The 26,092-nt window shown below is 42.4% G+C and overlaps 1 protein-coding gene across 1 annotated transcript in view; it reads right to left on the bottom strand.

Moving 5' to 3' along the window:
* Positions 1-26,092, bottom strand: part of LOC126456475 (uncharacterized) — a 341,682-nt gene that overhangs the window by 211,068 nt on the left and 104,522 nt on the right. The window lies entirely within an intron of this gene.

Below are 26,092 nucleotides of genomic sequence, written 5' to 3'. Positions count from 1 at the left end.
GTGTTGTGCTGTACTCATCATCATTTCATTCCCACTGTCGACGCGCAAGTCGCCCAATGTGGCGTCGTACTCAATAACCCTTGCACTTGGCGGCCGAACTTCCCGCCTGGGAACTTCCGGCCACTGACGCCATACGCTCATTTCCATTTTCTTTTTAAGCACCCACTATTCCTCGGCACCCACCTCTGGCGAATCCAATGTCTTCGACAACCGCTGCGAACGGGTCAACGTCCATTGGGCAACGTAACATCGTTTATCTGCAGGGGGGCTGACGAGGAAACGCACGTTGTTAACAGGTGGTAGCTTGAACCAGACTGAAAGAATACAGCAGGTAAAAACGTATTTTACTCTCAACGATTTCGGAGATAACTGAAACATTACATGTCAAACGTATCTCCACTCTGTTAAAAGCACTACATGATTAAAAAAAAAGCACTACACTTATCTGAATTCATGAATCTATATCTGATAACTGTTTTGCACATTATTCTGTCCTGCGTAACACGTCTTTATTTCCTGCTTCATCTATCCAATGTAAAATCCATCTTATGGCGACATTCTTATGCCTCCATAATCAGTATAGTCCATTTATACCGCCCAGATGAGTACTCGCCAATTCGTAATCAAGTGTCTTGCGGAGCGTTTACCGAACCAACTTCACACTATTTCTCGACCGTTCAAGACTCGAACACAACAAAATAATTTCGCACTCCGGGGACAGAGCTGATGATCTAAATTTCGTGATAAGATCTCGTCCGAAACGGAAAACGCCTTTGTTTTAATGTTGCCCCTTCGATTCGCGTATCATATACGTAACACTTCCCCCCCCCCTTTTCGCGATAATACAGAACGAACTGCCCCTCTTCCAATATCTTTGAAGTCCTCCATCAATCATACATCGTAAGAATCGAATACCGCACAGTAGTACTCTAACAGAGAACCTATGAAAGTAGTTTTAGCAGTCTCTTTAGTAGACATGTTGCGTCTTCTAAGTGTTCTGACGATAAATCGCACTCTTTGGTTTGTTTTCCACACAGCATTACCTACAATTTAACCTGTTCGTAATCAAAATATCCACGGGTATGCTGCCGGTCTATAGTGTCCAACGGGCACAATATTTCGGGGATCGTACATGTCGCCATCATCAGGTGAACTGACGGACTGAGCTCCTGTGAACGTGCCGGCACGGAGATCCGTACGCTATGGCTGCTCAGAGGGAACTGGGTTCGGTCGCGGCGGCGGCCGATTTAAATACCCTCCGCCCGCGGCGCATTCCCTCCGCCGTCCGCGCCCCGCGCCACGGTCGCGCGGTGGAACAGATTGCGACGGCGTCTGAGATGACGTCGGTGTGATGGCTCTGTCCGCCGTGGCCGTCACAACTATACGTTTGATCGATTTACTCTTGATTAACCCGATCGCCGGTTCCCAAGCCTTGCTAAGATTATAGCCACAGTCACGGTTTATGAGGTCGTCATTGGTGCGAATTTCGATGGCCTCTCTAACAACGCTGTCCCAGTATCTCGACGTCTGTACCAGAATCCTCGTGCGGTCATACTCCATGGCGTGATTTTCCGACAAACAATGTTCAGCGACCGCCGACTTGCTCGGATACATCAGTCGAGTGTGCCTCTGGTGTTCACGGCATCGATCCTCGACGGTACGCATCGTCTGACCAATATACGACTTGCCCATTGACACGGAATCTGGTACACGCCGGCCTTCCTCAAACCCAGGTCATCTTTGGCGCTCCCCACCAGTGCACGAGTTTTATTTGGAGGACAAAACACAATTCCGACCCGGTGTTTCTTCAGAATGCGGGCGATTTTCCCCGAGAGTGCGCCTGTGTATGGAATAAATGCAGTGCCTACCTCCTCCCTCGTGACTTCATCCATCTCAACAGGTTGTGCTGCAGTGGTTGGGTGGAGAGCACGTTGAATCTGCCACTCTGAGTGCCCATTTTTTCGAAATACAGTTCTCAGATGTTCCAATTCCTGGGGTAGACTCTCTGCGTCAGAGATAGTGTGCGCCCTACGTACTAGAGTTTTAAGTACCCCATTCCTCTGTGAAGGGTGGTGGCAGCTGTCTGCGTGCAAATACAGATCAGTGTGCGTAGTCTTCCGATACACCCCATGACCTAGGGTGCCGTCAGCCCTTCTCTTGACCAAGACGTCAAGGAAAGGTAATTTACCCTGTTCGTAATTGTAATCCCTAGGTATTTAGCTGAATTCACATCCTTTAGATGTGTGTAATTTTGTGTAACCGAAATTTAACGAATTCCTTTTAGTATTCATACGGATGACACCCATTTTTCGTTATTTAGGGTCAGTTGCCATATTTCACACTATGCAGATGTCTTGTCTAAATCATTTTGTAATGATTTTGGTAGATGTAAATCACAGCATCATCTGTAAACAGAGGATTGTTTAGATTGTCTCCTAAATCTTTCATATAAATTAAAAATAACAGAGAGCCTATAACATCTCCTTCGCAAATGCCAGATATCACTTCTGCTTTACTCGATGACTTTCCGTCGATTATTACGAACTGTTACCTTTCTGACAGGAAACCACAAATCCAATATCACAACTGAAACGATACTGCAAAGGCACGCAATTTTATTAGAAGCTACTTGTGAGGAGCGATGTCAAAAGCTTTCTTGGAATCTGCCGATATGGAATTCATTTGAGGGTGTCCGTCGACAGTACTCATTACTGCGAGCGAATAATGAGCTTGTGCTTCACAGCAACAATATTGTCTGCATACATTCTGACTGCGTCTCAGTAGACCATTTTCTTCGAAATAATTTATAACGTTCAATATCCTACTGCAAATCGGCGTTAGTGATGTGGGTTTCTAATACATCGCATTACTACTATTTCTTTTCTTGAGTATTGGTGTGACCTGTGCAACTTTCCATTCTTCAGGCAAGGAGCTTTCGTCGAGCGGTTGTGTACGGCAGTTAAGCATGGAGCTATAGTGTTAGCAGACTTTTCCAAGTAAACTACTTGCTACAAAATCAGGATTGGAACACTTTCCTTTATTACGGGATTGAAGCTGTTTCGCCGGCCGCTGTGGCCGAGCGTTTCTAGGCGCTTCAGTCCGGAACCGCACTGCTGCTCTGCTGCTACGGTTGCAGGTTCGAATCCTGCCTCGGGCATGGATGTATGTGATATCCTTAGGTTAGGCTTAAGTGGTTCTAAGTTGATGACCTCAGATGTTAAGTCCCATACTGCTCAGAGCCATTTTTAAGCTGCTTTGTTGCACCGAGGCTATCCACCCCTAAGTTAATCATGGGAGCTATTCTTCATTGAAATTCTGGAATAATTCCTTTGTTTTCTTTGGTGAAGGAATTTCAGAAAACCGTGTTTAGTAAGTCCATCAGTCTAAAACTGTAATCCATTACTCTATATTTCACCTACCGTAAATGATTTTCGAAATACGGAAGTAACTCTCTGGTATATGATCACATTTCTGCTGTCACGTGTAACTGGCCTGATTACATTCCAGACAATAAGATATTCAGCCTTCAGTTGCAAGAAAAATTTTTCTTTTTAGTTTCCTAGGTTTCGATTCCAATAATGGTATCTTCTTCAGAACCTATAAATTAACCGGTACGGACATATATTAAACATTGAAATACATCATCAATCTAATGATTTCATAACAAGGAACATCGTGATACTTACAAAAATTAAATTATTTTGAGGGCCAAACGTTGGCCATGCCGCAGAATAAAAACTAATACAGAATAAAGACGCATAATCATAAGATTATGTCTATCAATATTAAAAACAATAAGAAAAAGGAGATGGAGCTATGCCGGGCCAGGAATAAGGATCACACGTTAGCCTCAAGGGAAAACAAAATTACCTTGCAACTGAAGGCTGAATTTCTTATTGACTGAACAATTCACGGATGCTGAAGCCCTGCATTATGTTAGAGATTTGTGATTACATTCCGTCTAAAGACATGAATTTCGAAGTAGGGAAGTAACTCACTGTTCTCATATGTAACTGGGCTGATTTCATTTCGTCTAAAGGCGTGAATACTACTTTTTCTCCAAAAGGTCGACAGTAAACCAAATCGAAATAAACTCATGATAAAATACATTAGAGACGCCCAGAAAGCAGCGTTTGGCACTTCTCGCTTTCACTTTGGTGACGTGACCGAAACAGCATGGCATGGACTGACTCTACGAGATACCAAAATGTTTGAGGAGGTGTCGTGATAAATGACCGATTAACCGACGCCCGCAAAACTTGAAGGATGGTTGGAGCGAGATCCATGCCGTGCTCATCTCGAAATGAGGCGTATTCTCACTGATGAATGTCCACAACTCGGTAACACGGCCACTGACATTCGAGGCTAGTGCAGAACCCCTCTGTTCCACGGTTGGTTGGTTCATTCCGGGAAGGGAACCAAACATCGAGGACGGCGGTCCCATCGAATTAGGGAAGAATGGGGAAGGAAGTCGGTCATGCCCTCAAAGGAACCATCGCGGCATTTGCCTGATGCGATTTAGGAAAATCACGGGAAAACTAAATCAGAATGGCCTGACGTAGGTTTGAACCGCCGTCCTCGCGAATGCCAGTTCAGTGTGCTAACCACTGTGCCATTTCGTTCGATCTATTCCACGGTCTAGTATCTTTGCCACACACCGCAACAAACATTAATACGTAAGTATGATGGTTCTTAATTAACCACTCACAAAATATATTTTGTTCACAAAAATTTTTACACAAAGGTTTACAGATTGTTTTCATACTATCATATCAAAAATTTTAAATGCGGTAATTTGTAACAGGATAATTATACGTATTTTAAGAGACCTTTGGAGAAAAGAAAACCACTTGCATGAATATCAAGAGCTCAGACGGAAACCCAGTTCTAAGCAAAGAAGGGAAAGCAGAAAGGTGGAAGGAGGATGTAGAGGGTCTATACAAGTGTGATGTTCTTGAGGACAATAATATGGAAATGAAAGAGAATGTAGATGAAAATGAAATTGGAGATATGATACTGCGTGAAGAGTTTGGCAGAGCACTGGAAGACCTAAGTCGGAACAAAGTCCCGGGAGTAGACAACATTCCATTAGAACTATTGATAGCCTTGGGAGAGTCAGCCCTGACAAAACTCTACTATCTGATGAGCAAGATGTATGAGACAGGCGAAATACCCGCAGATTTCGAGAAGAATATAATAATTCCAATCCCAAAGAAAGCAGGTGTTGACAGATGTGAAAATTACTGAACTATCAGTTTAATAAGCCACGCCTGCAAAACACTAACATGAATTCTTTACAAGCGAATGGAAAAACTGGTAGAAGCCGACCTCATGGAAGATCAGTTTGGATTCCGTAGAAATGTTGGAACACGTGAGGCAATACTGACCCTACGACTTATCTTAGAAGGTAGATTAAGGAAAGGCAAACCTACGTTTCTAGCATTTTTAGACTTAGAGAAAGCTTTTGACAATGTTGACTGGAATACTCCCTTTCAAATTCTGAAGGTGGCAGGGGTAAAATACAGGGAGCGAAAGGCTGTTTACAATATCTAGAGAAACCAGATGGCAGTCCTAAGAGTTGAGGGATATGAAAGGGAAGCAGTGGTTGGGAAGGGAGTGAGACAGGGTTGTAGCCGATCTCCGACGATATTCAATCTGTATATTGAGCAAGCAGTAAAGGAAACAAAAGAAAAATTTGGAGTAGGAATTAAAATTCAAGGATAAGAAATAAAAACTTTGAGGTTCGCCGATGACATTGTAATTCTGTCAGAGACAGCAAAGGACCTGGAAGAGCAGCTGAACGGGATGGACAGTGTCTTGAAAGGAGGATATAAGATGAACATCAACAAAAGCAAAACGAGAATAATGGAATGTAGTCGAATTAAATAGGGTGATGCTGAGAGAATTAGATTAGGAAATGAGACGCTGACAGTAGTAAATGAGTTTTGCTATTTGGGGAGCAAAATAACTGATGATGGTCGAAGTAGAGAGGATATAAAATGTAGACTGGCAATGGCAAGGAAATCGTTTCTGAAGAAGAGAAATTTGTTAACATCGAGTATAGATCTATGTGTCAGGAAGTCGTTTCTGAAAGTATTTGTATGGTGTGTAGCCATGTATGGAAGTGAAACGCGGACGATAAATAGTTTAGACAAGAAGAGAATAGAAGCTTTCGAAATGTAATGCTACAGAAGAATTCTGGGAGATTAGATGGGTAGATCACATACCTAATGAGGAGGTATTGAATAGAACTGGGGAGAAGAGAAATTTGTGGTATAACTTGACTAGAAGAAGGGATCGGTTGGTAGGACATATTCTGAGGCATCAAGGGATCACCAATTTAGTACTGGAGGGAAGCGTGGAGGGTAAATATCATACAGGGAGACCGAGAGATGAATACGCTAAACAGATTCAAATGGATGTTGACTGCAGTTGGTGCTGGGATATGAAGAAGCTTGCACAGGATATAGTAACATGGAGAGCTCCATCAAACCAGTCTCTGGACTGAAGACGACAACAACAACAACGTTGTGATACGAGCGGTCAATGAGTGGAACCTAGCCTTGTGAGGCGTCGCATATGCAAAGATTGTAAAACATCATCTACAGGGTGTTTCCGTAAGAGCGTGAAAAATGTAATAGGACATAGAGAATGCTCCACTGAACAGTTTGAGGTAGGGAACCTGGGATTGGAGAAGCCAGCTTAAGGAGATACGGAAATAAACTTGTGTACCGCTTTGTCTAGCATTACTGTTTCCCAGTTTATTTACAACTAAAATGCGTACAAGTTTACGCTTAGTGTGCTGCTTATTTACATATATTTGCTTTATATCCTGCAAGCAAACGAGAAGGGCGAGCCTCATTACTAGGAAGTATTTCCTGGTCGCTGGACTGGAAGGGAAGGTCCTATTCCACGGCCTGCGAGGTCACCTGACCTGAACCACGTTGATTATTTCCCACGGAGCTATCTAAAGTCACTTGTGTATGAGACACCAGTAGATACGGAGATGGAATTAGTTGCCAGAATTGTAGCTGCCTGTGATGTGATTCGAAACACACCAGGGATATTTGTCAGGGTGCGTCAGAATCTTGTTCGCCTATGTCGTGCTTGCATTGAGGCCGATGGCCGTCTGTTTCAGCACATTTTGTAAGTTACTGTACAAATGGTACGTGCAATTGTGTCAATGGTGGTATTTGCAGTTAACTGTAACTAATGTAAATAAAAAAGTATGCAGTAACGTGTTTATTTTTGAGTAGGAATAAAAGTTGAGGGAGAAGAAATAAAAACATCGAGTTTTGCCGATGACATTGTAATTGTGTCAGACACAGTAAAGGACTCGGAAGAACAGTTGAAAGGAACGGAAAGTGTCTTGAAAAAAGGATATAAGATAAACATCAACAAAACCAAGACGAGGATAATGGAATGTAGTCGAATTAAACCAGGTGATCCTGAGGGAATTTGATTAGAAAGAGACACTTAAAGTAATAGATGAATTTTGCTATTTAGGAAGCGAGATGACTGATGACGGTCGGAGTGGGGCGGATAATAAAATATAGACTGGCACTGGCAAGAAAAGCGTCTCTGAAGAAGAGAAACTTGTTACCATCGAGTATAGATTTCAGTATCAGGAAGTCCTTATTAAAAGTATTTGTATGGAGTGTGGCCATGTCATCATCAGTTATCTGCTATATTAGCAGGTCCTTTGCCTCTCCATTTTCTGCGATCCATTGCTTCCTTCTTAAGGCTGCTGTATGTTGTACCGTCCATCATGTCATCCAGTATCTGGAATCTCTTCCTTCCTCGCTTCCTTTTCCCTTCTACATAACCTTCTAAAACTGTTTTTATCAGTCCGTCATTTTTTCTTAATATATGCCCAATCCAATTTCTTTTTCTTCTCTTTATTACATCTAGTAACTGCCTTTTCTCTCCCACTCTTCTCAGTACCTCTTCATTTTTTACTCTGTCCATCCAACTTATTCCTTCCATCTTCCGCCATGTCCAGATCTCAAAAGCCTCCAGCCTTTCTCTGTCTTTTTTCCTCATAGTCCATGTTTCAGCGCCATATAGAAGAACACTCCATACAAGACATTTTATGAGTCTCTTTCTGAGTTCTCTGTCCATACCGCTGCAGAAGATTCTCCTTTTCTTATAAAACGCCTCTTTTGCCATTGCTATCCTTGTTTTAATTTCTGTGGTGCACTTCCAGTCGGTGTCTATCCTGCTTCCAAGATACTTAAAATTTTGCACCTGTTCTAGTTTTTCTCCATTCAGCACAATTTTTAGTTCCTTATTTCCTCCTATTGCCAATACTTTTGTTTTATTTGTGTTAATTTTCATTCCATATTTTTTTCCGTTAGTTGCAATGGTGTCCACCAAATCCTGTAATTCTTTTTCCCCTGTGGCTAGAAGGACCATGTCATCAGCAAATCTCAAGCACCCTACTCTTCTTCCTCCAATTTCTACTCCTTTGTCATCTAATGAGCATTGGTCAATCATATTTTCCAAGTACAGGTTGAAAAGAGTAGGTGATAAACAGCATCCTTGTCTTACTCCTTTCCCTAGTCTGATCCAGTTTGTACTTTCTCCTCTCACTTTAACTGAAACTTTTTGATTAAGGTACAATGAGTTTATAAGTCTTCTGGTTTTCCAGTCCACTCTCTTTTCCCTCATAATAGTCGCCAGCTTGTCCCAAACCACATTGTCAAATGCCTTTTCTAAATCGATGAAGCACATATATAGGTCTCTTCCTTTTTCAATAAACCTTTCTCCTAAGATTCGTAGGAGCCCTATTGCATCTCTGGTGCCCGTATTCCGTCTAAAGCCAAACTGCTCCTCGCCGAGATTCTCCTCTATTACTTTTTCAAGTCTTTTATTAATTATTCTTAACATCACTTTGGCTGCATGTGAAATGAGGCTGATTGTCCTGTGCTCGCTGCATTTCTTGGTTCCTTGTTTTTTCGGCAATGGAATCATTACTGTTGTCAAAAAGTCCTCAGGCCATTCACCACTGTCATATATTTTATTACATAACCTCAATATTTCTCTTATTCCATTGTGGTTCAAGCATTTTAGTATTTCTCCCGGTATTGTATCTGTACCTACTGCTTTGCCATTTTTCATTGCAGCAATAGCAGACTTTACTTCTTCCATTATGATGGTCGGTCCTTTCTCTTCATCACTTACACTGTTGTGTGATTCAAGTTCCAGAGTTTCTGGTTTGCTATTTGTGTCATATAGCTCTTTTATACACTCCTGGAAATGGAAAAAAGAACACATTGACACCGGTGTGTCAGACCCACCATACTTGCTCCGGACACTGCGAGAGGGCTGTACAAGCAATGATCACACGCACGGCACAGCGGACACACCAGGAACCGCGGTGTTGGCCGTCGAATGGCGCTAGCTGCGCAGCATTTGTGCACCGCCGCCGTCAGTGTCAGCCAGTTTGCCGTGGCATACGGAGCTCCACCGCAGTCTTTAACACTGGTAGCATGCCGCGACAGCGTGGACGTGAACCGTATGTGCAGTTGACGGACTTTGAGCGAGGGCGTATAGTGGGCATACGGGAGGCCGGGTGGACGTACCGCCGAATTGCTCAACACGTGGGGCGTGAGGTCTCCACAGTACATCGATGTTGTCGCCAGTGGTCGGCGGAAGGTGCACGTGCCCGTCGACCTGGGACCGGACCGCAGCGACGCACGGATGCACGCCAAGACCGAAGGATCCTACGCAGTGCCGTAGGGGACCGCACCGCCACTTTCCAGCAAATTAGGGACACTGTTGCTCCTGGGGTATCGGCGAGGACCATTCGCAACCGTCTCCATGAAGCTGGGCTACGGTCCCGCACACCGTTAGGCCGTCTTCCGCTCACGCCCCAACATCGTGCAGCCCGCCTCCAGTGGTGTCGCGACAGGCGTGAATGGAGGGACGAATGGAGACGTGTCGTCTTCAGCGATGAGAGTCGCTTCTGCCTTGGTGCCAATGATGGTCGTATGCGTGTTTGGCGCCGTGCAGGTGAGCGCCACAATCAGGACTGCATTCGACCGAGGCACACAGGGCCAACACCCGGCATCATGGTGTGGGGAGCGATCTCCTACACTGGCCGTACACCACTGGTGATCGTCGAGGGGACACTGAATAGTGCACGGTACATCCAAACCGTCATCGAACCCATCGTTCTACCATTCCTAGACCGGCAAGGGAACTTGCTGTTCCAACAGGACAATGCACGTCCGCATGTATCCCGTGCCACCCAACGTGCTCTAGAAGGTGTAAGTCAACTACCCTGGCCAGCAAGATCTCCGGATCTGTCCCCCATTGAGCATGTTTGGGACTGGATGAAGCGTCGTCTCACGCGGCCTGCACGTCCAGCACGAACGCTGGTCCAACTGAGGCGCCAGGTGGAAATGGCATGGCAAGCCGTTCCACAGGACTACATCCAGCATCTCTACGATCGTCTCCATGGGAGAATAGCAGCCTGCGTTGCTGCGAAATGTGGATATACACTGTACTAGTGCCGACATTGTGCATGCTCTGTTGCCTGTGTCTATGTGCCTGTGGTTCTGTCAGTGTGATCATGTGATGTATCTGACCCCAGGAATGTGTCAATAAAGTTTCCCCTTCCTGGGACAATGAATTCACGGTGTTCTTATTTCAATTTCCAGGAGTGTATATTCTTCCCATCTCTGGAGGACATCGTCACGATCTTTATACACTACCTCTTCGTCTTTACTCAAAATTTCCATAGTAGCACTTCCTGCTCTGTTTTGTTCCCATGTCATAGTCTTTACTCTGTTGTATAGTAAGTCGTATCTTCCTTTCCTGTCCAGTTCTTCAATTTCATCACATTCCTCTTTTAGCCATTTTTTCCTAGCCTGCTCTGTTTCTCTTCGCAGTTCGTTATTTAACCTTCGGTATATCTTTCTTGCATCTTCAGTGTTCTTGTTTTTCAATTTTCTTCTCTCCTCCATCTTGGAAATCATTTCTTGTGTGACCCATGGTTTTTTTGACCTTTTCCCTTTTACATATCCTATATTTTGCTGTCCTGCTTTAATGATTCCTTCTTTCAGCATATTCCAGTACTCGTTGGCATTATCAGGTGCTTCTTTGTCTCGTAATGTGTTTAGAAAGTCCCGAGACAGCATTTCTGTAATTTGTTCTTTGTTGGACCTTATCTTCTCTAGATCCCATTTCTTCACCATTGTCGCCTTTTTCAGTTTTTTCATTCTTATTTCTATTTCTGCCATAAGTAAGTTGTGGTCACTATTAATATCTGCGCCTGGTAATGTGTGCACCTTCTTGATTCCATTCCTGTATCTTTCTTCTACCAGTATAAAATCGATTTGGTTTCTATATTTATCCCCTGGTGATTTCCAAGTGTAGAGCCTCCTCTTATGGTTCTTGAACCATGTGTTTGCCACTATCAGCTGCCTTTCCCTGCAGAAGTCAATTAACCATTCACCTCTGTCATTTCTCTTTCCAAGACCATGACTGCCTACTATGTTTCCCTCTTTCCCTTCTCCCACAATGGCGTTCCAGTCTCCCATTACTATTTTGCAGCATTTTTTATTTTCGTCCATTATTCTCTCTATTACATTGTACGTTTCCTCTACAATTTGGTCATCATGTTCTGAAGTTGGCATATACACCTGGACAATCAGTAAATCTTTTTGTGCTCCTTTCAGCCTTACACCAATAACCCGGTCATTTGCATACTCTACATATTCCACACATTTAGCCAATTCCTTTGTCATAATCATTCCTACTCCATTAATTCCTTTTATTTCTCTTCCTGAGTAGTAGAATACATATTCATCTGACTGCAACTCTCCATGTCCATTCCATCTTACTTCAGCAACTCCTACGAGGTCCATATGATTCTTTTCCGTCTCTCTTTTAAGGTTTTCTAGTTTTCCTGCTTGTAGCAGAGTTCTGACATTCCAGGTACCAATTCTCGTTTTGATTTTTTGCCTCCTTTCAAGTTGTCCCCCCCGGAGATCCGAATGGGGGACTATTTTACCTCCGGACACTGATTTAACATGAGAGGAAGCCATTTTTGTGCATAAAATGGAGACTGCATTATGCAGGGAAGATAATCTGCGGTGGTATTCCGTTGCCTTCCGCAGTTCTGGAGGCCGCCCCTAACATGGGATACAGACGCCTTTTGCAGCCGCCCGCTCCGGGTCAGACGCTGCATGAGAAGTATAGGTTGGAAAATGAAAGACCCCTAGCCCTCGAAACCTAATAGCGTCAGGGTCGGAAAAGAACAAGAGCTGGCCGAGGGTGGCCAGATAGGAAAGATAAGAGTGAGGAGCCTGGCATAAGTAAGTGGAAGCAATGCCAGGACTCAGCTCGGGGCCCCGTGGTCGCCAGCCACGTATCACTAGGTGTGACTCCCTGAGGTGGCCATGTATGGAAGTGAAACATGGACAACAAACAGTTGAGACAGGAAGAGAATGGAAGCTTTCGCAATGTGGTGCTACAGAAGAATGCTGAAGATTAGATGGGTCCATCACGTAACTAATGAGGAGGTACTGAATATAATTGGGGAGAAGAGAAATTTGTGGTACAACCTCACTAGAAGAAGGAATCGGTTGGTAAGACACTTTCTGAGGCATCAAGGGATCACCAATTTAGTACTGGGGGGGGGGGGGGGGGGAGCGTGTGGGGTAAAAATGGTAGAGGGAGACCAAGAGATAAATACAGTAAGCAGTAATTACTCAGAGATGAAGAGGCTTGCAGAGGATGGAGAAGCATAGAGTGCTGCATCAAAACAGTCTACGGACTGAAGACCACAACATCAACAACAATGTGATTTTATTCCTATTATCTCCTTAAGGGGCTTCGCTGGCCCCAGGTTCTCTACCTCAAATTGTTCCTGTTAAACTTTTGCAAGCTCTTACGGAAACACCCCGTATATATGTATTATCAGCATCACAGTTCCACGCCAACGTCTTTCGTGTTTCGAGAGTCAAATGGCGGTGTACGAGCGTTGTCCTAACCCCTGTGTCCCTAGACGTACGGTGAACTGTGGTACACGTGTGTAACGATGCATCTTTAACTCTATAATGAGGATGTGCTTCTGCACGGTACGGCTGCTGACAGCTGTTTGTTGTCAGTTGCTGAACCGACGAGAAACTTTATATGCGGCGCGGCCAGTCCAGCGGCTATTACGGATCGGAATAATTAAAGAGGATCCACGTCTTCGACCACGACAGTCAAGAGTCTGTGGTAGTTTTGCCGGAATCTCTGTTCGTCCACAAGACTCAGGTGGTGGTAGATGCCGTGTTTTTTGACTTCTAGAAGCCGTTCGATACAGTAGAGCACGGCCGGCTGATGAAGAAAATACTAGTGCAAGGTACGTCACACCAGATCTGTGAGTACAGATTTCTGAATCGAAGTTCCTGACGAAAACAACGTAGCATGTTGCTCTTCAGAGAGAGGAATCTTCAGATGTAAAGCAGCTTCAAGTGTATTCTACGGATCATTACTGTGCACCATGAACGTAAACGACCGAATAGACAGCGTCGGAAACTATATGAGGCTATTCGCGGGGGTTCCTCATGCATTGGGTTGATGCGTAAGTTCGTAGCGTTTTTCCATAAGTTTAATAAACACAGCAGTTACACATAATAAACGCTTTAGTCATCAATAATGTATTATCCTTCTAGATCCATCAATCACGTTTTGTAGAAGTAATATTAGAGTATATTGCTTCGCTTTTGCAGATGATCTGGCAATTTTAATTAGGGATAATACCACAGGTCAAATACAAACTGAAATTCTCAAAGAAGTCGTGGAAAACGTAGGACTTCAAATATCATTCGAAAAAACGGAATATATGACATGTAACAACCAAGCACCAAACATTTTGAACTCGAAATATGGAAAACTAACAAGGGTTTCTCAATTGACACACTTGGGGGAAATCATACGAGAAAACGGTCTGGAAAAAGCTGCAAACGAAGTTTGCTGTCATAAAATGGCAACTAAAATCAGATTAACACAAAGTGTTTATAATAAAAAAAACATTTTCTAAATTCAGCAAATTTAGGCAGTACACCACTGTAATGAAACCTAAAACACTCTATGGAGCTGAAACTTTAATTTTAAATAGAATGAGGGATACTGAAGAAATTCAAAAGAAAGAAAGAAAGATTATTAGGAAAATATGAGGCTCCAAAATTACTGATGGAGGAACTTACAGGCTGAGAAGTAATAAGGAAGTAGAAAAATACACAGACATAAGTGGTGACATGAGCAAACGATGACTTAAATTTCTGGGTACATTAAAAGAATGACACCCACAAAACAAATAGCTGAATTCTACGAAAACAGAAGTAAGGCCAAAACTGAGCCAATTAAATGGCTCGCTGCGATTAAGGAGGATCCTAGAGTAGCCGGTATAAATCAGACAGACGTTACAGATAGAAAAACATTCAGACAAAAGATAAGTGATTGGAAAGTTAATCGGAAAGAAGTTATAAAACGGACTGGAACACCGTGATCTGATAAAAGGAAGAGATTTCATTCTGAAAGGATGAAACAAATTTGGACACAAAGGATGGCCAGCCATCAAAAGCGACATTGATGGATTGTACCTCGTGTGGTCCTGTTTGGCCCCTACATAAATAATAATAATATTCTTCCTCACTCTTTGCAACAGTCTGCCAACGCTGGGGGCAACTTTTCGATTCCGCAACTGTAGAAATCACGTCATTTTGAGGCGAAGACCTCGCTGGGCCATGTTCGGAGAGAAATTTTGATCCAGAAAGAAAGTTCCTTGAAGGTTGTTCGATAGCGAGAGGACAAGGTAAAACTCGGTGGGCGCAAGATCAGGTGCATACGGTGGGTGCGCAATGACTTCCCAACCCAACTATTACACAAACATCAAAAAAAGTTTTCCATCAACTCGGTTCCGAGAGTTCCGGAATCTGTACAGAAAATTGGAATAGAGATCAACACAAACTTCATTTCCGCCCTTTTTATTGCTCATGACGACCACACATGGCGTGTTGTACCACCATAAAGCGAGACCTTCAGAGGTGGTGGTCCAGACTGCTGTATACACCGGTACCTCTAATGCCTAGTAGCACGTCATCTTGCACTTTATTCGTCGTGGTATACTATCCACAAGTTCATCAAGGCACTGTTGGTCCAGATTGTCCCACTCCTCAACGGCAATTCGGCGTAGATGCCTCAGAGTGGTTGGTGGGTCACGTCGTCCATAAACAGCCCTTTTCGATCAATCCCAGGCATGTTCGATATGGTTCATGTCTGGAGAACATGCTGGCCATTCTAGTCGAGCGATGTCGTTATCCCGAAGGAAGTCATTCACAAGATGTGCACGATGGGAGCGCGAATTGTCGTGCACGAAGACGAATGCCTCGCCAATATGCTGCCGATATGGTTGCACTATCGGTCGGAGAATGGTATTCACGTATTGTACAGCCGTTACGGCGCTTCCATAACCACCAGCGGCGTGCGTCGGACCCACATAATGCCATCCCAAAACAGCAGGGAACCTCCACCTTGCTGCACTCGCTGGATAGTGTGTCTCAGGCGTTCAGCCTGACCGGGTTGCCGCCTCCAAGCATGTCTCCGACGATTGTCCGGTTGAAAGCATATGTGACACTCATCGGTGAAGAGAACGTGATCCCAGTCCTGAGCGGTCCATTCGGCATGTTGTTAGGCCCATCTGCACCGCGTTGCATGGTGTCGTGATTGCAAAGATGGACCTCGCCGCAGCCTATTGCCCACAGTTTGAGTCGTAACACGACGTCCTGTGGCTGCACGAAAAGCATTATTCAACATCGTGGCGTCGCTGTCGAGGTTTCTCCAAGCCATAATCCGTAGGTAGCGGTCATCCACGGCATCCCTTGGGCGACCTGAGCGAGGCATGTCATCGACAGTTCCTGTCCCTCTGTATCTCCTGCATGTCCGAACAACATCGCTTTCCTTAACTCCGAGACGCCTGGACACTTCCCTTGTTGAGAGCCCTTCGTGGCACAAAGTAACAAAGCGGACGTGGCCCAACCGCGGTATTGACCGTCTAGGCATGGTTGAATTACAGACAACACGAGCCGTGTACCTCCTTCCTGGTGACATGACTGGAACTGATTGGCTATCAGACCCCCTCCGTCTAATAGGTGCTGCTCATGCATGATTGTTTACACTTTTGGACTGGTTTAGTGACATCTCATAACGGACAAAGGGACTATGTCTGTGATTCAGTATCCACAGTCAATGGGAACGAGGGTATGTAAAACTATTTTTGATCTGTGTATACTACTTTTTGTCACTCTAGCAGAATGCTGGTTGGCATTATCATGGAGTAGCATCACTAAACGCAGTCTTACTGGTCGTAGCTCTTCGACTGCATCTGCAAGACGTCTCAGTTGTTGACAATAAGTGTCAGCAGTGAATCTTTTGTGTGACGTCACATGTGCTGGACTGCTGTTGAAATTGCTCGCCAATATTTAATAAAGTTTTAGTCTTCAGTTACTTATTTTAAAGTTTATTTGTGTTAATATTTGCTTTAAAAGTAACTTATTAGTGGAGTTTCATTCTTCTCAGCCTTTCTTTCTGTGTTATTGACTCGAGTGGTCTGTTATTCGTGAGTGTGTTTACGTCGTCAATCCAAGTGTCAGATCTCAGTAGTTTGTTTACATATCGCAGAGTGCAGTTCCAGCTGCAGTGGTTCTTAAGTTCTGACAAAGTTGTTTGTGCACTGTAATAAAGATATCAAATTCAGTAGTTTTCACCGATGTTTCGTGCTGTTTGTGGTTAAATAACGCTTTAATAAACTTTTGGAAACGTTCGCCCACTGTGTTTTTTTTTAGAGTTGTCTGTGCGTTGAAGTCATTTAGTAAATTTCGTGATGCAGTTTTCACCTGACGCTACTTATTGTTTCTAGTGAAATATTTCAGAAAAATTTTCATTCAATGTTTCAATTTCGTCGAGTGTTCCAGTAGCCGTTTGAATTCTTCGTTTTAGGTAAGAAATTGTTTGAAGCTCTGGTAGTATAGGGTATTAGCTGTGGTGTAGTAGTAATAATACAAATAGTTGCTTTCTTAGTAGAGAGAGAAATTCGAGACTACTATTGTTAGTTCTTTAAATAGTCCTACTGTTGTAATTGAACTTAAGTAACGTAGACGCTTAGTTTTTCAGTAACTGTTAAAATTTTACCATGAGTGAGAAGTGAGGGCTTTGTCGTAGGTTTGTGAATAGTGGGTTACGGTGTGGGATTTGTTCAAAGTATTTTCATTGGGGGAAATGCAGTGGGGAAGCCAGTGGGCATTCTAGCGAAGCAGAAGTTAGTTGATAGGGGAGCAGGAGCGTAAGATCGGTGCCCTTCATATGAAGTTACATGTACGAAAGTGAGGTACTAAATAGTTTGAGGGGGGTGAAGGGTGCTGGGGAATGGGAACTGGCGGTTGGTAAGAAGGCATCTGGGAGGAGGAGATATTCAGACAGCTATACTTTGCGTATAACCAATGGATCTGACCAACTGTCAGAGTTGAGTGGAGAGGAGCCTCTTGTAGCTGTAGGTGTAGGAAACATGCAGGAGTAACGGAGCATAAGTCAGTTGCAAAGTCTAACAGAAAGAAGAAGTTTCTGCTGCTAGGTAGTTCGTACGGTAGAGATGTGGCCCAGCAGTTGCAGGAAGTGTTGGGGAGTGAGTACCAGGTCATCATCATTGTGAAGCCTAGTGCAGGGTTGGCTCAGATGACTGACAGCATAGGGAAGTGTAGTCTCGATAGGGACAGAGAATATAATGTAGGTGGTGACCTGGTAAAGATAGCTACTTAAACTGGTTGCACTAATGTGCACTTCGTGCAACTGTTTCAGCCTCATGATCGGCCTCAACTTAACGCCGCTCTTAGGCGTATTAACATGGGGCTGGAAAAAGCACTAATGGCGAACGGAATGGCTCACATTGCAGTGGTGCCAATTGAGTTTACCAGTAGATCAAGTTTCACTATGAATGGCCTGCCCCTCAATAGGTATGGGAAGGGGAGGCTGGCAAAGCTTATAGGTGACAGTGTAATGGATGGCGGTGGGATCACTCATGGAAAAATTCCTGTAGTAGTTGGTGTTAGGGCTGCACCTTTTTTAGACTAAAATCAGCTTATAGGTATACCTGTTTAAAGGAAATACCTCTAACAAAGAGGAATCACCTTCAGAGAATGTCAGGTACCGATGCAGAGAAGGAACTAGCATAGTTCATCAATATATGAGGCATTAGAGACAAAGATAGTGAACTACTTATAGATCTTGACTCTGACATTATTGGTATATCGGAGCACCACTTAAATAATTTGACAATACAAGACTTTCTTTACCAGGATACAGATTAGCTATCTGTTTTCAATGAGTCCTTTGAGGAGTGGGGAGTGGCCATATACGTAAAAAACAGTATTCAATTTCAGTCCAAAGACGTATCACGGCACTGCACTGAACAAGTATTTGAATGTTGTGCAGGAGAAGTTGAATTTAGTAGATCTAAACTTCTAATTGTTGTTGTTTACAGGTCCCCTAACTCTATCTTCAGAGCATTTCTGCTCAAGCTAGAGAGGATTCTTGGCTCACTTTATAGGAAGTACCAGAAATTAGTTATGTGGTGACTTCAATATTAATTTTATTGATGACTGTGCAAGAAAAAGGATGTTGGTAGATCTCCTAAGCTCATATGATATGACGCAGATAGCGTTTCTTCCAACCAGGGTGCAGGGGAACAGCACCACAGCCACAGACAATATTTTTCATTCTTCATTACTAGAAGGGCATTCTGTTACAGACCACGATGCACAAATTTTAACACTAAAAGGCTTTTGTAGTCAAAAAAAGTCACATATAATTACAAACTATGTAGGAAATCTAATCCAACGGCAATACTGAGTTTTTTAAACCTCATTAAGGAACAAGAGTGGCAGGATGTCTGTAGTGCCTATAACATACATAGATGACAAATATGCTTTCCTTGACATATTTCTCATGCACCTTGAAAGTTGCTTTCCATTAGAACGCTGTAAACAGGATACTAGCAGTGAAAGGCAGCCTGGATGGCTGACTAATGGGGTAAGGATATCATGTAGAACAAAACGGGAATTATATCAAAATGTTAGTAGTCACAATCAAGCTAAAGCAGTCCATTAGAAACAGTAGTGTAAGCTCCTGAAAAATGTTATTAGGAAGGCAAAGAGTATGTGGTATAAATAGAATAGCTAATTCATAGGATAAAATTGAAACCATATGGTCAGCTGTGAAGGAAGTGTCTTGTTTGCACCACAAGGTAGACGATGTAAAGTCAGTTCGTAGTAAAAATATTTCTATTACTGATTAGTCAAATGTATGTACAGTATTTAACAATCACTTTCTGAGCATTGCTGGTGAATTAAATAAAAACTTAGTTCCTACAGGGAATCATATAACTCTTTTGGAAAATGCCTTTCCGAAACTGATGTCTGAAATACTCCTCTGTGATACTGACAAGGGGGAGATTGAGTCAATAATTAAATCTCTGAAGACTAAAGGCTCATCGATATGATTGAGTGCCTAGCAGAATATTACTGTGCTGCACATGTTAGCCCTGTACTTAGCCATACTTGTAATTTTTCCTTTAAGAATAGTCAGTTTCCTGAACGCTTAAAGTACTCAGTAGTAAAGCCGCTTTATAAATAGGGAGAAAGGGATAATGTAACCAATTTAGACCTAATTCTGTGCCATCAGTGTTTGCTAAAGTTATTGGAAAGGCTGTGCATGTAAGGATAACGAGTCATTTTACATCACATACTTTTCTATGAAATATACAGATCTTCTTTAGAAGTGGTTTGACAACTGAAAATATCATATTCTCTTTCTTCTGTGAGGTAATGGATGGACTGAACAAAAGGTTTCGAAAGCTAGCCATGTGATTTGATTTAACTAAGGCGTATAACGGTGTTGATCACAAAATTTTGATCCAGAAGTTGGACCATTGTGGAATACGGGGAGTAGTTCACAAGAGGTTCACCTCTTACTTTAACAACAGACAGCAAAGCGTCATTGTTCACAGTGTTGAGAATGGCTGCGATTGGGATGTAAGTGGGGTATGGTCAAGTGGGGGCTGCCGCAGTGATTACTGTTGGGGCCACTCCTGTTGCTTATTTATATAAATGATATGCCATCTAGTATTACAGGTAATTCTAAAATATTTCTGTTTGCTGGCGACACTAGCTTGGTAGGAGAGGATGTTGTTTGCAACATTGCCTCTATTTCAAATAGTGCAGTTAATAAGTTCGTGGTTTGTAGAAAATAAACTAATGCTAAATCACAGTAAGACTCAGTATTTACAGTTTCTAATACACAATTCTACAAAACCAGACGTTTTAATTTCACAGAATGGGCATATGACTCTTGAAGCGGAACGGATCAAATTTCTAGCTATTCAGATAGAGGGTAAACTGTCGTAGAAAGGCCACGTTCAGGATCCTGCTCAAAGACCTAATGCTGTCATGTTTACTATTCGAACGGTATCTGATGTAAGTAATCGTTCGACTCAAAAAGTAGTCTACTTTGCTTATTTTCATTCGCTTATATCATATGGTATTATATTTCAGGGCAACTCTTCCCATTCTCAAAGTATATTTTTTGCACAAAAACGGGCGGTTCGGGCAATTAGTGGTGTAAGTTCACGAACCACTTGTCGACCCCTGTTCACTAGTCTGGGTATTGCTTATTTATATAAATATATAAACATATATATATATATATATATATATATATATATATATTCTTTACTGCCGTTTCTTGTTAAGATTTTTCCCAAGAATTAGCAGCTTTCACTCAGTTAATACTATGCAGAAATCCAATCTGCTTTTGGATCGCACTTTCTTAACTCTTGTGCAGAAAGGCATGCATTAAACTGCTGCATCCATTTTCAGTATGCTACCCCAGGAATTCAAAACACTTAGCAGTAGTCCATGCGCTTTCAAATCGAAACTGAAGAGTTTCCTCATGGATCACTCCTTTTCCGTCGAGGAGTTCCTTGAAAAATTAAGCTGATTCCTATCTTACATTGTTGATTGAGTTTACTTAAACTTATAGCTTTTTTGGATTCGTGAACGTTTTTTATCTGTTATTACGTATATGATCTAATTTCATGTATTGACACGTTCCATGACCTTGGAGATTTGCTCCTCAATTTGGTCCTACGGAACTTGACGTGTAAATCAGTATAAATAAATAAGTGATGTTTACTCAGTCCGAACTACACACCGTCGTTGTTGCACCAGATGCCTAACATTCTTTTGTGGATGCACACAGATCTTTGTACGGGCAGTGGCTGCTTGGTTTGGGCTCAACCATTCCTTTAATTTCCTTATAATAGCATAAAGATACCATTTCTCGTCATCAGTAACGACACAGCGTAGGAATGATCGATGTTTTTCACGAGTCAATTGATGACGAGCAAGCGGAGAAGCGGTGATACTTGTGATTTTGGCTTAGAGTATGCGGTACGCATAGATCCGATTTTTGAACCTTCCCCACTGCATGCAAATGTCGCACGAATGATCATAGTTCATCACATTTGGCGGTCCTTCAATACAATGACATGAATCATTGTGAATTAATGTGTTTACACAATGTTCATCAAACCCTGAAGTTCTACCTGAACGCGAGTAATGTCAAAACGATCTTCCTTAAAACGAAAAAGCCGTTTCCTTATCGTGCTCTGTCCAATGTCATCATCCCCGCACATGGCGCAAATGTTTCTGGCTGCATCTGCTGCTTGCACTCCTCTATTGAACTCAAACAGAAGAATATGCCAGAAAAGTTCCCATTTCTACAATTGGGACTCCATCTTCTCCCGTCCACAGCTCCACTCACGATCTCCGAATGACAAAATGACAATATGTAAACTCAAACAGCAACGGTGAACTAGAAATAAAAAAAAACGACAATCCATAAATAAACCAATAGCAGCGGGAATATCAACGTGCAAAACAAAAACGCTACGAACTTATGCACCAACCTAATACATAGTCGCACACTAGAGAATTTTAGCGAATTGCAGGGGATTGGTGTTTGGTGCAGGGATTGGCCGTTTGCTCCCAGTAAAAACACACCTAGGAATTTCTCATATCGTGCTGGAACGTCAGCGATCGTATTTCATCTACAGTACATAAATAGTATCTGTTGTATCCTGCCTACTCGTGAAATATGGGGTACGTAGGAAACCTGCTTCTCGGATCGCTAGACGACAATTAAAGCAAATCATATTAAAGATTTTTATTGTGAAAATTAAATGACAGTATTTAACTTTGAGAAATAATTAGATGTGTCGCAAGCAAACGGGTGACATGCAATATAATCAATGTCCTTTAGTATAACGATTCCAATACAAGTCAAGTAATACAGTGGATGCTTTTATCCAGGTCGGCGGTCTTGACGCTTCTGTAGAACTAGCTGCTGTAGAACTGATAGTACTGGGCCGCAACCAGTCGGGAGCGGCTCTTATGTTATATTCGCCTAGAGGCCGCTGCTGTCGCGTTGTCATCCTAGAGGGGTCGGTCAGCGTAAAATTGGCTGACGCCATCTACATCTACATGGATACTCTGCAAATCACCTTTAAGTGCTTGGCAGAGGGTTCATAGAAACATCTTCACAATTCCCTATTATTCCAATCGCGTGTAGCGCGCAGAAACAATGAACACCTATATCTTACCGTACGAGCTCTGATTTCCCTTATTTTATCGTGGTGATCGTTCCGCCCTATGTATGTCGGTGTCAACAAAATATTTTTGCATTCGGAGGAGAAAGTTGGTGATTGGAATCTCGTGAAAAGATTCCGTCGCAACGAAAAACGCTTTTCTTTTAATGATTTCCAACCCAAATCATTTCTGTGACACTCTCTCCCATATTTCGCGATAATACAAAGCGTGCTCCCTTTCTTTGAACTTTTTCGATGTACTCCGTCAGTCCTATCTGGTAAGGATCGCACACCGCGCAGCAGTATTCTAAAAGAGGACGGACAAACGTAGTGTAGGCTGTCTCCTTAGTCTGTCTGTTACATTTTCTAAGTGTCCTGGCAATAAAACGCAGTCTTTAGTTAGCCTTCCCCACAACATTTTCTATGTGTTCTTTCTAATTTAAGTTGTTCGTAACTGCAATACCTAGGTATTTAGTTGAATTTACGGCTTTTAGATTAGACTGATTTATCGTGTAACCGAAGTTTAACGAGTTCCTTTTAGACTCATGTGTATCACCTCACACTTTTCGTTATTTAGGGTCAACTGCCACTTTTCGCACCATTCAGATATTTTTTCTAAATCGTTTTGCAGTTTGTTTTGATCTTCTGATGACTTTATTAGTCGATAAACGACAGCGTCATCTGCAAACAACCTAAGACGGCTGCTCAGATTGTCTCCCAAATCGTTTATATAGATAACGAACAGCAAAGGGCATATAACACTACCTTGTGGAACGCCTAAAATCGCTTCTGTTTTACTCGATGACTTTCCGTCAATTACTACGAACAGTGACCTCTCTGACAGGAAATCGCAAATCCAGTCACATAACTGAGACGATATTTCATAAGCACGCAATTTTACTACGAGCCGCTTGTGTGGTACAGTATCAAAAGCCTTCCGGAAATCCAGGAATACAGAATCGATCTGAAATCCCTTGTCAATAGCACTCAGCACTTCATGTGCATCATTCCCTGCCTCGTGATGGCTGGGTGTTGTGTGATGTCCTTAGGTTAGTTAGGTTTAAGTAGTTCTAAGTTCTAGTGGACTGATGACCATAGCTGTTAAGTCCCATAGTGCTCAGAGCCATCTGCATTTTTTTCATGTGCATAAAGAGCTAGTTGTGTTTCACAGCACTCTCTGATCTCAGGTTCCCGACTGGTGTGCCGGCGTTTGACTTTACGCCGGAACAGTATCAGTCCAACTGGTATACATTTTCACCTGTGGTTACTGGTTTCGGTAGTGCAACAGCCATCATCAAACGAATATCAAGCGCAAGCGCATGTGAGCAGTCAGTGCGTTGAGATGCTTTTTTATATTACCAAATCGTCTCCGTCAATGACTGCAGTCAACTTAGTAATACGAGGACGACTGAAGGGACTGGATCTTCCCGAGGGCTTGATTTTATTCTTATAACGTTTGTTATATTACTGAAACTGGTAATCACTGGTAAAAATTTATGCGTTTCGGATTTGTATAAACATATAGGGTGAGTTTTTTTATCTTGAGACAAAAAAATATCTAAAAACTACGCACTGGATTAAAAAGCGGAAATATATGTGTTTCACATTTTTTAAAAAGGTGTCCACCGTTACTAATGACGATCCCCCCCCCCCCCCCCCCCTGCCTCCTCTCCAGACCCTGGAGCAACTCTTAAATCTTCAACAAGTACATCACATTTTTATTGTAGAATCCGAATCTTCAGGAAACAATAGGTAACTTTGTATGTAGCATTTTTGTCGTTGCACAATAGATGGCACTGTAATCGACAAATAACACAATTGTTTTCCAAAACGGTACTGTCTCGACAAAAATGCGTTGGATCGAAAACATAAACGGCTCAGCGTTTTGCAGTTTCCTCCACGCAGGTATTATGAAACACATATATTATTTGACTTGGTCGCACTGCGTGCACGTCGTCCCTCATTTTCTAAATACGTTCATGATAACTGGTCTGCGTTATTATTTATAATTCAGTCTATTACGGAGGAATATGAAACTAAAATGGTTTACATTTACAGAGAAAGTGGAAAGATTGTCGGCAATGCTGTAACCTTTTCTGCTCAACGCTATCCAAACAGGGTGATATTGTGCGCTTCCTTTTGTCGGGTTATTCGAGAGCTGTGCACCGTTTATTATAAAAAAGTATAGCCTATAGTTGTGCCCGAACGTTTGTTAGAGCAATGTGGAAATATTTGAAGTAAATCGGTCAAGAACGTTTCTAAATTTTTGGTAGCAACATTTACCCTGTTATAGTACATACACATTTATACATTAAAAATACAGATATCTCACATTCATCTGAATATTTATTAGAGTATCGTGTAAAAATCTTTGAAGCGCATTGCGCAGTAACTTTTCTAGGTTACTGGTAACAATATTTCCCCTTTATATATTCCATAATTACTTATATGTTACAAAAATAGATAGCCTATGTCTGTCCAAATGTTTAGCTGAGTAATGTGTAAAAATTTTAAGAATGTTAGTCAAGAAGTATTAGAGATTTTCGGTAATAACGTTAAACGACTTGTCTTTACATAGTAGTACAGATAACATTAGGGACTGAACCGTTCTATTATCTAGCGCTCCATATACTACCTATCATGGGCGTGTCAATACCTGGATCTTTTTCCCTCCGTGGCACTGTGCAACCCTCATGGCCACCAACAAGCTTAGCTTACTTGGCCAGACACGTTTAGGCCCCGTTCTTTTCTTTTGATATTGCTCGTAATACCTCGTAACATAACAAGAGTTACACACGTTTCAAAAACGGGGTAACGCCTTTGTAAGCAGACATTTTTAGACAAGGTCTGCAGTGGCTGTGTAAAGTGAACGTAAGCAAACAGACTGTCAACCAAAGTAAGTAACAAAAGTTTTCCTTGATTCCACTACACTGTGTGTATTGTTATGACTTCTATCAAGTCTACCTTCTAGTCATACTCTGTAAGCTTTAGTAGCTGCCAGGAGAACAGCTTTTTATGAAAGAATTGTCTTTTGGGCACATAAACTGATTATAGTAACAACTCCCTTTTATCCTAAGCATTTGCCTAATGCAAATAACAGCGTGTTTCTTCTTGCAAGAACGCAGCATTACATTTGCTCCTAGCCAAACACGTTTCGTCCTAATTGTGGCATTGTCAATGGCCGCTTATTTGATTTTTGTGGGAGTGTAGTAGCATAAAATTTTAGTTTTAAAATTACTGAAATTATATTTAAAGCATATTTTTACATTAAATGCTTTTGTGCCTTATCTTAGAAGCCTGTCTGCAAGTGCGCGAACAATACTTGCGTCAGGCATAACTGGTTACTATCTTCAGGCTGTTTCTAAAGTTCAGTATCGCAGCGGGAGGTGCGTAGAAGGA

This window comes from Schistocerca serialis, chromosome 2, assembly GCF_023864345.2.
Source record: "Schistocerca serialis cubense isolate TAMUIC-IGC-003099 chromosome 2, iqSchSeri2.2, whole genome shotgun sequence".
Lineage (NCBI taxonomy): Eukaryota > Metazoa > Arthropoda > Insecta > Orthoptera > Acrididae > Schistocerca > Schistocerca serialis.
The sequence above is the reverse complement of the archived record's forward strand: the minus strand, read 5'-3'. Positions and strand labels throughout refer to the sequence as shown.